This window comes from Saimiri boliviensis, chromosome 17 (assembly GCF_048565385.1).
Source record: "Saimiri boliviensis isolate mSaiBol1 chromosome 17, mSaiBol1.pri, whole genome shotgun sequence".
Classification (NCBI taxonomy): domain Eukaryota; kingdom Metazoa; phylum Chordata; class Mammalia; order Primates; family Cebidae; genus Saimiri; species Saimiri boliviensis.
In genome coordinates this window covers 8,802,216-8,815,953 of record NC_133465.1, presented here as the reverse complement: position 1 = coordinate 8,815,953, position 13,738 = coordinate 8,802,216, and the positions used below count along the sequence as shown (strand labels likewise).

At 46.1% G+C, this 13,738-nt stretch overlaps 1 protein-coding gene and 1 long non-coding RNA gene across 5 annotated transcripts in view; both read right to left on the bottom strand.

Annotated features, from left to right (window-relative positions):
• Positions 1-13,738, bottom strand: part of NDEL1 (nudE neurodevelopment protein 1 like 1) — a 57,857-nt gene that overhangs the window by 33,481 nt on the left and 10,638 nt on the right. For 2 of the 4 annotated variants that reach the window (XM_003929226.4, XM_003929225.4), the window contains exon 1: positions 324-485. The exons of the other annotated variants lie outside the window; for them this stretch is intronic. The gene's annotated coding sequence lies outside the window, so the exon portion shown is untranslated. Of the gene's footprint in view, positions 1-323; positions 486-13,738 lie in introns of those variants that run through there. 4 annotated transcript variants of the gene reach the window in all.
• Positions 4,573-12,382, bottom strand: LOC141581795 (uncharacterized). Its single transcript, XR_012514534.1, has 2 exons — positions 10,124-12,382; positions 4,573-9,504 (listed from the first exon to the last, which is right to left on the bottom strand). It is a non-coding gene; the product is annotated as an uncharacterized LOC141581795 (long non-coding RNA).

The following is a 13,738-nucleotide window of genomic DNA, read 5'->3' as shown; positions in this document are numbered from 1 at the left end:
AGCGCCCCAGCTCGCGGTGCCACGTCCCGGCCTCCGTCACCGCCATCCCTCACCCCACCCCGGAACGGGGCACATCCTCCAGAGACCGCAGGGCTCGTTCCCTTGCAGGCGGCCCTGGGATGCCAACGTAGGAACAGGGAAGGAAGGGGACAGTTAGAGCGGTTGGAACAGTTGCCCCGGGCTACTCGCCCCAGAACGCCGCCGGGTCCGCCCCGGCGGAGCCTCAGACACGGCCCCGGGCCGGGCGGGCTCCCCAAGGGCAGGCCTCGGCGCCGCCAGCCCGGCGCAGCCCCTTAGGGAGCGGCCCCGCGCTGCAGGCTCACCTCCAATGTGTCAAAAGCGCATGTTCGCCGCCGCTCGACAGACGACTCCGCTCCGCTGGCCTGGCCAGGCCCGCCCAGCCGCTCAGCTCGGCTCCCCTCCGCAGCCCCGAGCTCCACTCCGCGTACCTCCGCGCCCGGCTCCTCCCCGACACGTCAGGGTCTGCCTGGGTGTCCGAGGCCATTCTGTGACGCACGGAGGCGGGGCTCGGAGCATGCGCGGTAGCGCGCTGGTGGGCAGGGCGGGGCGGGGCAGGGCTGGTGTCACAGGGGGCGGGCCAGAGCCCGGCGCGCTGACGTCAAATTGAAGGCGTCCTTTTGCGCAGGCGCCCCTGGACCCCGCGACCGGCTGCTTTTCGCTTCTGCCATTCCCTGAAACTGCTATTCGAGAGGGTGGCACCAAGACAGATGGGATCCTGCCTTTAGTTTTACGGCCACCAAGTCCCTTCAAGTGTCTGTGTGTCAGTGTTCCCGTTTATAAAATGAATCTCGGCTCATAGTTCACCTCCGATTCCATTGCCTGCCGAACACCCAATGGAACACCAGGAGCATTCTATTCCCTCTTCACCACGCTCACAAAGCTGTGTTGTTTTTACAGCACTTCCACTGCTTAAATTTTATACTTGTTCTTGTCTTCCTCCAGTAGAATTTTAAGTTTTATAAGAGCTAGAACCTCTTATGCCTTGCTCACCCCAACAAATAACTTGATTCTAGGCAAAGTGGACGCTCGAGTATTTGATAAATGAATGAATGGATTCGTTGGCACCAAGACGATTGCATATTTGCCCGTTTATATATTGTATATATCTGAGCATATGTTCATTTTTATATACATCCGTGTCTTTGTGTGACTTTCTCCCCTTCAGGGCCCCCAAGAAATGGAGACCTACATATCTTTTATGTATATAAAATATATATACCTCTTACAATCCATCTTGCATTATTGTTTATGTTTTAGTATGTAAACACACGAACCTGTGTGTGTGTGTGTGTATACGTGTGTATTCCCTAACAGACTTGGAAGCAGGCTGGAGGAGACACTAGCGCAAAACAAAAAGAGGGATACGCAACTTACATAGAGAGTGGAAACTTAAAGGAAGAGATACATTTCTAAAACAAGTTTAAGAACTTTTGCTGTATAATGTACAATGTAGTCTTTTCTATTTTAGAGACAGGGTCTACTATGTTGCCCAGGTTGGTCAAGAACTCCTGACTTCAGCTCACAGCTGTAATACCAGCACTTTGAGAGGCCGAGGCAGGTGAATCACTTGAAGCCAGGAGTTCGAGACCAGCCTGGCCAACATGATGAAACCCCGTCTCTACTAAAAGTGCAAAAATTAGCTGGGCATGGTGGCAGGCACCTGTAATTCCAACTACTCAGGAGGCTGAGGCAGGAGAATTGCTTGAACTCAGGAGGCAGACCTTGCAGTGAGCCGAGATCACACCACTAGACTCCTGCCCGGGTTACAGAGTGAGACTCCGTCTAAAACAAACAAACAAACAAAAACAAAACAAAAAAGAACTCCTGACTTCAGGCAATCTTCCCACCACCACAGCCTCCCAAAGTCCCGGGATTACAGGCGCCAGTCTCCATGCTGGACCCAACATAATCCTTTCTAATTTCAGTGCTTTTAGAATTGAATTTGTGGGTGTGAACACAAAAATAATGTATGAGACATGCCTCAAGGTGAAAGCAAAGTAAGCCTAGGAGGCCTAGTTTATACTTTTGAGGGAGATGAAGATAAACATGAACAATGCAAGATGGATTTTAAGAGGAATTCCAATCAATAAAGATCAGAGAAGGGATTAATGGGGTTTGTGGGAAGGATAACATATTACATATGCCGATTATGAATAATATTTGTTTTTTGAGATGGAGTTTCGCTCTTGTTACCCAGGCTGGAATGCAATGGAGCGATCTCGGCTCACTGCAACCTCGGCCTCCTGGGTTCAGGCAATTCTCCTGCCTCAGCCTCCTGAGTAGCTGGGATTACAGGCACACGCCACCATGCCCAGCTGATTTTTTGTATTTTTAGTAGAGACGGGGTTTCACCATGTCGACCAGGATGGTCTCGAACTCTCAACCTCGTGATCCACCCGCCTCGGCCTCCCAAAGTGCTGGGATTACAGGCTTGAGCCACCGCGCCCAGCTATGAATAATATTATGAATAATATGCATATTATGAAAAAACTATTCATGGATTTCAAATTTTTTTTTTTTGCACAAGGCTAAGCATAGTGGCTCATATCTGTAATCCCAGCACTTTGGGAGGCTCAGGTGGTCAGATCACTTGAGCCCAGGAGTTCAATACCAGCCTGAGCAACATAGTGAGACACCTGTCTCTAAAAAAATAAAATAAATGTTGGCACCAAAATAAATGTGTTCTAACTTGCTACAACATTTCTGAACAGGATCTAGCTTGAAGCAACAAGATGAGATAAGAAATCAGTTTGAAAAGAGTCCCTATAAGAACATGTATTCTACAAAATTGAAGCAATAAAAATATTAAATTTATGGTGAAGGCTGGGTAGAAAAATGGTGAAATCATTGATGCTTTATAAAAAGTTTATAAGGGCATTGCCCCAAAAGAAATCAGCAGTTTACAAATGGATAACCCATTTTAAGAAGAAACAGGACAATGTTGAAGATGAAGCCCACAGCAGCATACCTTCCACATCAATTTGTGAGGGAAAAAAGTCATCTTGTTCATGCCCTAATTGAAGAGGATCAATGATTAACAGCAGAAACAATAGCCAGCACCACAGATATCTCAACTGATTTAGCCTACCCAATCCTAACTCGAAAATTAAAGTTGAGCGAGCTTTCCACTCAATGGGTGCCAAAACCATTGTGCCCAGATCAGCTGCCGACAAGAACAGAGCTTTCAAAATGTCACAAATTTTAAACAAGTGGGATCAAGATCATGAAGCATTTCTTTGAAGAGTCGTAATCAGAAATGAAACTTGGCTTTACTAATACAATGCTGAAGACAAAGCACAATCAAAGCAATGGCTACCAAGAGATGGAAGTGGTCCAGTCAAAGCATAGTGAACCAGTCAAGAGAAAAAAATCATGGCAACCATTTTTTGAATTGTTCAAGGCATTTTGCTTATTGACTTTCTGGAAGGCTAAAGCATAATAACATCTGCTTATGGCCTGGTGCAGTGGCTCATGCCTGTAATCCCAGCACTTTGGGAGGCCAGGGCAGGCAGATCATGAGGTCAGGAGATTGAGACCATCCTGGCCAACGTGGTGAAACAAAAATTAGTTGGGTGTGGTGGCATGGGCCTGTAATCCCAGCTACTCGGGAGGCTGAGGCAGGAGAATCACTTGAACCAGGGAGTCAGAGGTTGCAGTGAGCTGAGATCACACCATTGCACTCCAGCCTGGTGATGGAGTGAGACTCTGTCTCAATAAATAAATAAATAAATAAATAAATAAAAACATCTGTTTATTATGAGAATGTTTTGAGAAGGTTAGCCAAAGCTTTAATGGAAAAATGCCCAGTAAGCCTTCACTAGGGAGACCTTTCCACTATGACAATGTTCCTGTTCATTTGTCTCATCAAACAAGGGCAATTTTGCAAGAGTTTCAGTGGAAAATCACTAGACATCACCTTACAGTTCCAATTTGGCTCCTTCTGAAGACGTTTTGTTTCCCGATCTTAAAAAACCTTTAAAGAGCACTTTTTCTTTAGTTAATAATGTAAAAAAGACTTCATTAACATGCTTAAAAACTCCTAGATCCTAAGTTCTTTAGGAATGTACTAAATAAATGACAGATGTCATTGGTTACAAAAGTGTCTTGACCTTGGCTGGGCACAGTGGCTCAAACCTGTAATCCCAGCACTTTGGGAGGCCAAGGCAGCCAGATCACTTGAAGCCAGGAGTTCAAGACTAGCCTGGCCAACATGGTGAAACCCCGTCTCTACTAAAAATACAGAAAAATTAGCTGGATGCGATGGCATGTGCCCGTAATCCCAGCTACTCAGGTGGCTGAGGCATGAGAATCACTTGGACCTGGGAGGTAGAGGTTGCAGTGAGCCAAGATCATGCCACATCATTGCACTCCAACCTGGGTGACAGAGCGAGACTCTGTCTCAAAAAAAAAAAATAAGTGTCTTGACCTTGATGGAGCTTATGTTGAGAAATAAAGTTTATATTTTTTATTTTTATATTTCAATCCCATTTTTCTATGAACTTTTCAAAGTTCTCTTGTAGGCACTGGCAAATGTGCTATACGTTTGGTCTGCACAATTTCATCCTCACAATGATCCCATGAGATAGGTACTGTTATTCTCTTTTTTTTTTTTTTTTTTTTTGAGATGGAGTTTCATTCTCGATGCCCAAGCTGGAGTGCAGTGGTGTGATCTCAGCTCACCACAACCTCTGCCTTCAAGGTAAAAGCAATTCTCTTGCCTCAGCCTCCCAAGTAGCTGGGATTATAGGCATGCACCACCATGCCTGTCTAATTTTGTATTTTTAAGAGAGTTGGGGTTTCTCCATGTTGGCCAGGTTGGTCTTGAACTCCTGTCCTCAGGTGATTCGACTGCCTTGGCCTCCCAAACTGCTGGGACTATAGGCATGAGCCACCTCACCTGGCCCCTTATTCCCATTTTTTAAATGAGGAAACAGACTCGTCAAGAAGAAGTTTCCCAAAGTCTCTCAACTAGAAAGATGAGGCCTCAAACCTCAAACCCACCCAGTTTGGATTGTCTAACTCCCCAGAAAACACACTATTAACAACTATTATACTGCTATTCAAGAATGAGTAGTATTTGCAATAACTACCATTTATTGGTCTACAGCACTGTGCTAAGTGCTTTGCGTGCTTTCCCTCCCTCAATCCTCACATCATGCCTGTGAGGCTGTAATTATTGCTTCCATTTTACATACTGTAAACTCAGACCCAGAGGAGCTAGGGCTTAAACCCCAGCAGGTCTTACTTCAAGGCCTGTGGCCTGAGACAGTGGGCTGGTACAGCTCGTTCAGGCTCTGGGGCTCTGCTTCCCTGGCTGAAGCTATGCTCTGGCTGATGAGATCACAGACAGGGAGGGGATGAACGAAGGCTTTCCTGTGGACCTGGTGCCAAGATGGAACAGTCCTATCCCAAGAGGAAAAAATAAGGGCTGCAGCTCTGTCCCTGCCTCCTGGCTTCGGTGCTTGGAAATGCACTGAGTCATCTAATGCCAGGCCAGGCCCCTCGAAAAATGTTGGCATCATCTTCCAAGCTGCCACCCCTCCCACGCAGCCTGGACCCAGAACTGGTGTTTGTCAGGACTGGACTGTTGGCTTCATCTTAATGAATAGGCTTTGCCTGGCAGGATTCTATGAGGTGCCAAAGGGCCCATACTGATCTAATTCCTTCCTCCTCGTGAGTTGAGCTTTCTCCCTGGGAGATGGGCTTGGGCTGGGCATGTCAGTTAGCCATCAGCAACCTTTGCCCCAGACCCTGCTTCTAATATGCCAAATCCAGAAAAAATAAAATGGAAAGGAAGATGGAAATCAGCCCTGAAAGGGAACAGAAGTTATGAACCAGCCATGCGGTGGTAGAAAAGGTGAGCGAGGGCTGCCACACCCTTCTGCCTTTATAAATCTTTATAAAGGAAGGGGTTTGCTGAGGCGTGGGTCCAGTACAAGGTCTTTCTTGGACTGAGCCAAAAAGGTTAATGTTGCTATCCCTGAGGGCATGCATGAGGATCCCAACATCTCTCCTGTCGAAAACTCTGAGATTCAGGAAACAGAGGCCAGATTCCACCACGGGGAGGGGTGGAGGTTGACCGGCTACCCTAAGGGAGATGTGGGTACAAGCCCAAACCCTAGCTAGTAAAGATACTGGACTCTGGCCACATCACACACTCACAGAAGGTGATGTAATGCACATGGGCCCACTGTGAAAATTCTGACAAGATGGGGCATATTTAATTCTACTGAATCAGGTGAGCAAGACATGGCAAAATCAAAGACGTGCTCCAGCCTAATTTCTCTCTATTCCTTTGGCCAGCATTTTTTGCTCATCTCTCAGGGTATAGATCTAGCTGGGCAAAGAGCACCCAATGGCTGGCCAGTTGCTAATGGTCTGGTGAATGTGTCCACCAGATGTCCCGCCACCACCTCCAGCTCTACAGGACGAAAACCCAAACAGATTTTCCTTTGCCGCAACAGCAATTTCCAAAACAATTTTCATGTTTCTGCCAATGGTGCCATCATTCTAGTCACTGAGGCGCAAAGCACTTATCAAATCCCCCGTAATCATTTCCCTCCCCAGCTCGCATCTCACTCACGTGATCACCAAACCCAAAGACTTTCCCTTCGTAAACTCAAGTAAATGTACTCATTTTACAGTGCTTTCTTCCCACATTGCCCATAATCCAGAAAGTTTCCCATTTGTCTGCCCCTCCCTCTCCAAGCTTCTCTCCCTAGAATTTCTTCTTGTTTCAGCCAGCAGTCCCTACATAACCACAAGAATAATCTAACTAGGTCATGGGTGGTGGCTCACACCTGTAATCCCAGCACTGGGAGGCCAAGGCAGGAGGATCACAAGGTCAGGAGATAGAGACCAGCTTGGCCAACACGGTGAAACTCCATCTCTACTAAAAATACAAAAAAAAAAAACAGCCGGGCGTGGTGGCTCAAGCCTGTAATCCCAGCACTTTGGGAGGCCGAGGCGGGTGGATCACAAGGTCAAGAGATCAAGACCATCCTGGTCAACATGGTGAAACCCCGTCTCTACTAAAAATACAAAAAATTAGCTGGGCATGGTGGTGCGTGCCTGTAATCCCAGCTACTCAGGAGGCTGAGGCAGAAGAATTGCCTGAACCCAGGGGGCGGAGGTTGCGGTGAGCCAAGATCGCGCCATTGCACTCCAGCCTGGGTAACAAGAGCAAAACTCTGTCTCAGGGGAGGAAAAAAAAAAAAAATACAAAAAAAAAAATAGCCAGGCATGGTGGCTCATGCCTGTAGTCCCAGCAACTCGGGAAGCTAATGCAGGAGAATCACTTAAACCCAGGAGGTGGAGGTTGCAGTGAGCTGAGATTACACCACTGAACTCCAGCCTGGGAGACAGAATGAGACTCCATCTCAAAAAAAAAAAACAATCTTTCTAAAATCCCACTGTATACAGAACATCCCTGGCTCCAAAACTTGTTTTGGCATCTTGTTACCTTTGTGATAAAGAACAAAGTAGTCTGGTACTCAAAGCCCTCCCAAAGCAAGTCCAAGCCACTTCTGTGGTCTATATCCTATGGATTACCTATCTAGGTCTAGCCAGACCCTCCACCATGGTCCCGCAAATAAATGATTCCTTTCCTCTATGGCCCTATCTTACTGACTCCCACTGCCCTGGGAAGTGGAGACTGCAGTGAGCTGAGGTCATGCCACTGCACTCCAGCCTGGGTGACAGAATGAGAAAAAAAAAAAAAAAATATATATATATATATATATACACACACACACATACAGACATACATATACTCTTGAGCTCAAGCTTCAAGAGTGAGAAGTGGTTTTATAGAGAGAGAAAAGTCTTTTCATTCATCAGCAAGGAGTGTGGTGCCTGCTGAGGGCCACGCATGGTTTTAGGTGATGGGATCCCACCACAACTTGAAAAAGCACCCCATGCCCCTACCCAATATAATTAGCTTATATTCTAAAGGTAAAGATAGACAGCAAGCAGACAGACTAATCTATTTCTGCTACATCATAAGAAATGCTATAAAGAAAAACAACCAGAGCAAAGGAGGTTGCAGTGAGCCGAGATCATGCCACTGCATTCCAGCCTGGGCAACAGGGCAAGACTCTGTCTCAAAACATATTTATGTTTATGGGATTCTCTTCCTCCATAAGTTGTCAAGGCCCTTAAAACAAAAGAGTGCAATGTAAGATGTAACCAAGATGCAAAATTTTAAAAGAACGTAAAAGTAGGCCGGGTACGGTGACTCGAACCTGTAATCCCAGCACCTTGGGAGGCCAAGGCAGGCGGATCATGAGGTCAGGAGATCAAGACCATCCTGGCCAACAAGGTGAAACCCCATCTCTATTAAAAATACAAAAATTAGCCGGGCATGGGGGCACGCACCTGTAGTCCCAGCTACTTGGGAGGCCGAGACAGAAGAATAGCTTGAACCTGGGAGGCGGCGATTGCCATGAGCCTAGATGGGACCACTGCACTCCAGCCTGGTGACGGACTGAGACTTCATCCCCCCCACAAAAAAAGTGTATGTGCAGATGCCTTAAACAGAGAAATGCACTTTAATTTTTCATCATAACATTTGGCGCTGAGCGAGCACTCAGTAAATATTGGTCGTGCGAATGGCTTGCTGGGTGGTCCACAGAATGCCAGATCCTTCAATCAGGAGATGAATTTCCCCTTCCAAGACATTGGATGTTTTTTTGTTTTTTTGGTTTTTTTTGGTTATTTTTTCTTCTTGTTTTGTTTTTGTTTGGAAATGGCGTCTCACTCTGTCTCCCAGGCTGGAGTGCAGCGGTGTGATCTTGGCTCACTGGAACCTCTGCCTCCCAGGTTCAAGTGATTCTCCTGCCTCAGCCTTCCGAGTAGCTGGCGCTATAGGCCTGCGCCACCACACTCGGCTAATTTTTTGTATTTTTAGTAGAGATGGGGTTTCACCATATTGACCAGGCAGGTCTCAAACTCCTGGCCTCCAGTGATCTGCCCGCTTCAGCCTCCCAAAGTCCTGGGATTATAGGCATAAGCCACCATGCCCAGACTCCCTTCCAAGACTTTGAATGGTAACCAACTCATGTTTGATTCAAAAATGCTCACTTACGGTTCGGTCCCTGACCCTTGGCCCAGCCAGCCACAAACAGCCCAGCCTGGGCTATTCCTACACCACCTTGAAGGGAAAGGAAGTTCTATTTGTTGTCTTTATTACATCCTCAGCAGCTTCTGGAGCAAACAGAGCTCACCAGCCACTCAAAGTGGCTCAGACTTCCAAACTTCAGCGCTTCCACCAGAGTTTGTCCCCACATGTTCCAACTCCAGTTGGCTGTAAGTCAACGGAAAGGCTGGAATTGGGTAGAGATGGATTTGCTTTGCAGTATCTTGAATTCCAAGCCCCCTTCGCCTCCCTTCCCTTTCCGCCGTGCCTGAGAATGTGGCCCACTTCTGGCCCTTGGCCCCCTTGCCAGGAGGGTGCTTCACCCTGTGCGGGCCGCCAGGTGTAGCCTGTTGAAAGGTAGCTTTTAGAGAAGAAAAAAAATGACAACAATTTCGGTTGGGGATGAAACAGGCCTTCCTATGAAGGTCCTGCCTTGGTGGTAGAAAGAAAGAGATTTTGTCCTTTCTTTCCAGGGGTAAATTGAAGTTTCGAGAGCCTTTAATTCCCTATTAGGTCTGCCTAGCCTTTTCTCCCCTATTGGTGGAACCTGACACCATGCCATGCTCCGTGAGTCTCTGGCTCGTCCTGATTTTTTCCCAGAAGACTACTTGAACTGCGGACTTCCTCCTGATCTGGAACCTCCTGGTTTTCCTGAATTCCCCAAGCTCCAGTCTTCATTATCATCCTTGGCTCCCATCCCAGCCACTTGACGGCCACTACCCACACCCCAGGGTGGCAGCTGCCTCCCAAGAAAAGGAGGGCATGACACTGCTAATTGCTAAGTGGGTTAACACCCGGCAACCTTAAGGGCTGTTCACATCACACCTACATAAACAGTGTGACTATCCCTGGGAAAAATGGTATGTGCTCACATCACTTTATATAGACAAGGTGGCACCAGGTGTACCTACTTCCAAACTAGACTAATGAAATGACAGGGCTGAAAAGAAATGGAGTGTTTCTTACCAGTCTAAGCCTATTAAGCAATTTCAGCTCGATTCCCATCACCAGGTAAGCCAATTAGTCAAAGCTGACAGGACCAAAAGTCATACTTCCAAACATTCAATGAATATTTAATGAGGGCCTGGCACTGTTCTAGATGCCAGGCATAGCACAATTAACAAAAGAAGCTAAATTCTTTCCTTCCTGGAGGTTTCCTAAAAATGAAAAAGAAGGGAAACAGACAATGAGGCTGGGCTCAAGGGCTCATTCCCATAATCCCAACACTTTAGGAGGCTAGGTGGGTGGGAGGATCACTTGAGTTCAAAACTAGCCCGTGTAACATGGTGAGACCATCTCCATGCAAATTTTAAAATTAGCTGGCAAAGTGACTCACACCTGTAATCCTAGCTATTCTATAGGCTGAGGTGGGAGGATGGCTGGAGGCCAGGGGTTTGAGGCTGCAGTGAGCCCTGATTGCACCACTGTACTCCAGCCCAGGTGAGAGAGCCAAACCAAGAAAGAAAAGAGAAAGGAAGGGAAGGGAAGGGCAGGGAAGGGCAAGGCAGGGAAGGGAAGAAGGGAAGTGAAGGGAAAGAGAGAGAGAGAACAAAAGAAAAAGAAAGAAAGAAAGAAAGAGGACAAAGAACCCTGAGTATGTCAGCAGAAACAAATACTAAGGAGACAAAATTAGCCAAGGTTTTTTTTTTTAATATTTTACATTTAAGGTGGCATCTAGGGCAGTGGCCATGATTTATTTATCTCTGGCCCCAACGTCTGGCATGTCAGGGGCACTTAACATTTATTAAATGAATAAAAGCTTCTAATTAATTTTTTCTGAGACAAGGTCTCACTCTGTCACCAAGGCTGGAGTACAGTGGTTCAATCACAGTTCACTGCAGCCTCGACCTCCTGGGCTCAGGTGATCCCCCAACCTGAGGCTCTCAAGTACTTGGGACCACAGGCATATGCCACCACACCCAGCTAAATTTTGTACTTTTTGTAGAGATAGGGTCTCACTATGTTGCCCAGGCTGGTCTCAAACTCCTAGGCTCAAGCAATCCTCCCACCTCAGCCTTCCAAAGTGCTGAGATTACAGGCATAAGCTACTGAGCCTGGCCTCAAAGCACTTTTTTAGTTTAGAACTCAAATAAAGAACTTCCTGTTTGGAAACAAGCAATAAGAAGCAATTGACAAAATTTTTAAATGCAGATAGCTAAGAAACATGTGAATCATATCCTTCCTTGATCCTAATCAAACACATTCAAAGTAGGACAGTGAAGAGAGTCCATATTTCATCCAACACATATAAGAGATTCTAAAACATTAGACTACAAATGCATACAAGAGCACCAAGAAGCTAGCACCCTCATGTAAAGGGCTGAGAATGGTGTCACAGTTCTTGGTAGGCAGTGTAGCAGCCTATACCAAACGCTTAAAAATATGCAACCTTGGCTAGGCATAGTGCTTCACACCTGTGATTAGAGCACTTTGGGAGACTGAAGCGGGTGGATCACCTGAGTTCAGGAATTTGAGACCAGCCTCGCCAACATGGGGAAATCCTGTCTCTACTAAAAATACAAAACTTAGTTGAGCATGGTGGTGCACACCTGTAATCCCAGCTACTTGGGAGGCCAAGGCACACACACACACACACACAAAGGTGTAGCCTCTGTGATTCAGCGTTATACTTCTAGAAATTTACCTAAAGGGAAGTATTAAGGATGTGTGCAAATTGTCCAAGAGGATGTTCATCAAAGCGTTGTTTAGCAAAACATTGGAAACATCCCAGACTAAAGGACTAATGAAGTGGGATGATGTGACAGCTACACAGTGTTACAGTATCCAAATGGTAACAATGTTACAGAAGACTGTTAATAAGGAAAACGTCCACAATATGCAGTTAAATGAATAAAGCAGTTAACTCAACAACAGGTATGTGATCCCATCTTTGTAAAGTATACACACATTAGACATTCGACAGAGAGTCTGGGGACGTAAACACCAAATGAGGTGAGATCACAATCTAATCTCTCTCTCTCATCTGTTCTTCCTTCCTTTTTTCTTTTCTGTATTTGTAATCAAAAAATGTCTTAAATGTGTAATTTTTTAAAGTGTAAAAAATAAGAAGCTGGGCATGGTGGCGCGTGCCTGTAATCCCAGCTACTCAGGAGGCTGAGGCAGAAGAATTGCCTGAACCCAGGAGGCGGAGGTTGCGGTGAGCCGAGATCGCGCCATTGCACTCCAGCCTGGGTAACAAGAGCGAAACTCTGTCTCAAAAGAAAAAATAAGAATGCATCCAAACTTAACAAAGCAAGATAATCTCCTACTTCCTAAGCCTGTGGATTTAGGATCTGTTTTGAAAAAAAAAAAAAAAAAAAAAAAAAAGGCAGCCTTTCAGCCAAGTAACTCTAGCAGACATAGGAGTGACCTGAGCACTCTTGTCAGTAAAGCTTCTGAAGGGTTCCCATTTTTGCATTACAGATATAAGGAATGCATTCCCTTCTGCTATGACTCCCTAATTAGTCCAACCTGATGTTATGTACAATTCCCTCCATTTTTTTTTTTTTTTTTTTTTTTTTTTAGACAGAGCCTTGCTCTGTCACCCAGGCTGGAGTGCAGTGGCACGACCTTGGCTCACTGCAATCTCTGCCTCCAGGTTCAAGCAATTCTCCTGCCTCAGCCTCCCAAGTAGCTGGGATTACAGGCACCCACCACCATACCCAGCTAATTTTTGTATTTTTAGTAGAGCTGGAGGTTTCACCATGTTGGCCAGGCTGGTCTCAAACTCTTGACCTCATGTGATCCACCCACCTTGACCACGAAAAGTGCTGGGATTACAGGCGTGAGCCACCATGCCCGGCCTTTTTTTTTTTTTTTTTTTTTTTTTTTCTTTTTGAGACAGAGTCTTGCTGTCAGCCAGGCTAGAGTGCAGTGGCCTGATCTTGGCTCACTGCAACCTCTGCCTCCTGTGTTCAAGTAATTCTCCTGCCTCAGCCTCCAGAGTAGCTCGAATTACAGGAATGCACCACCATAACTGGCTATTTTTTGTATTTTTCGTAGAGATGGCGTTTTGCCATGTTGATCGGGCTGGTCTCAAACTCCTGGCCTCGGCCAGTCTGCTGGCCTCAGCCTGCCAAAGTGCTGGGATGATAGGCGTGAGCCCCCAGCCCAGACTACAATTCCCTCTTGTGAACAGATATGGTGGCTCTCCAGTATAAGTTTCCACCCCACGATCTTTTCCATTTCATACCTTCTAAACACCTACTAACTGAACACATAACAATATCTGAGACTTTGAGTGGTAAAATTACCTGGGATGTCAACTGTCACTAATCTGGAATGTAGGGATTGCTTCTCTTGTCTGGCAGGAGGTCACTTGTCTGGTGACCACTGTCTAAGTAAGAACAAAACAATACCCCAACCATTTAAAACTAAAATTTAATATGGTAAAATAACAGTCCATGGGATCACAGAAGAAATTTCATGATAGTTTTCATCCATCCCTGTATCATACAACACAAATCTACATGTCCCCTTTGAAAATTACAAGGAGGTTTTACGGCCTTTACATGGAAAATATTTTCCGCTCAAAATTAGGTGTCAGGGCTTCTTCACTCAGGAGTGCCTACAGGTGGATTT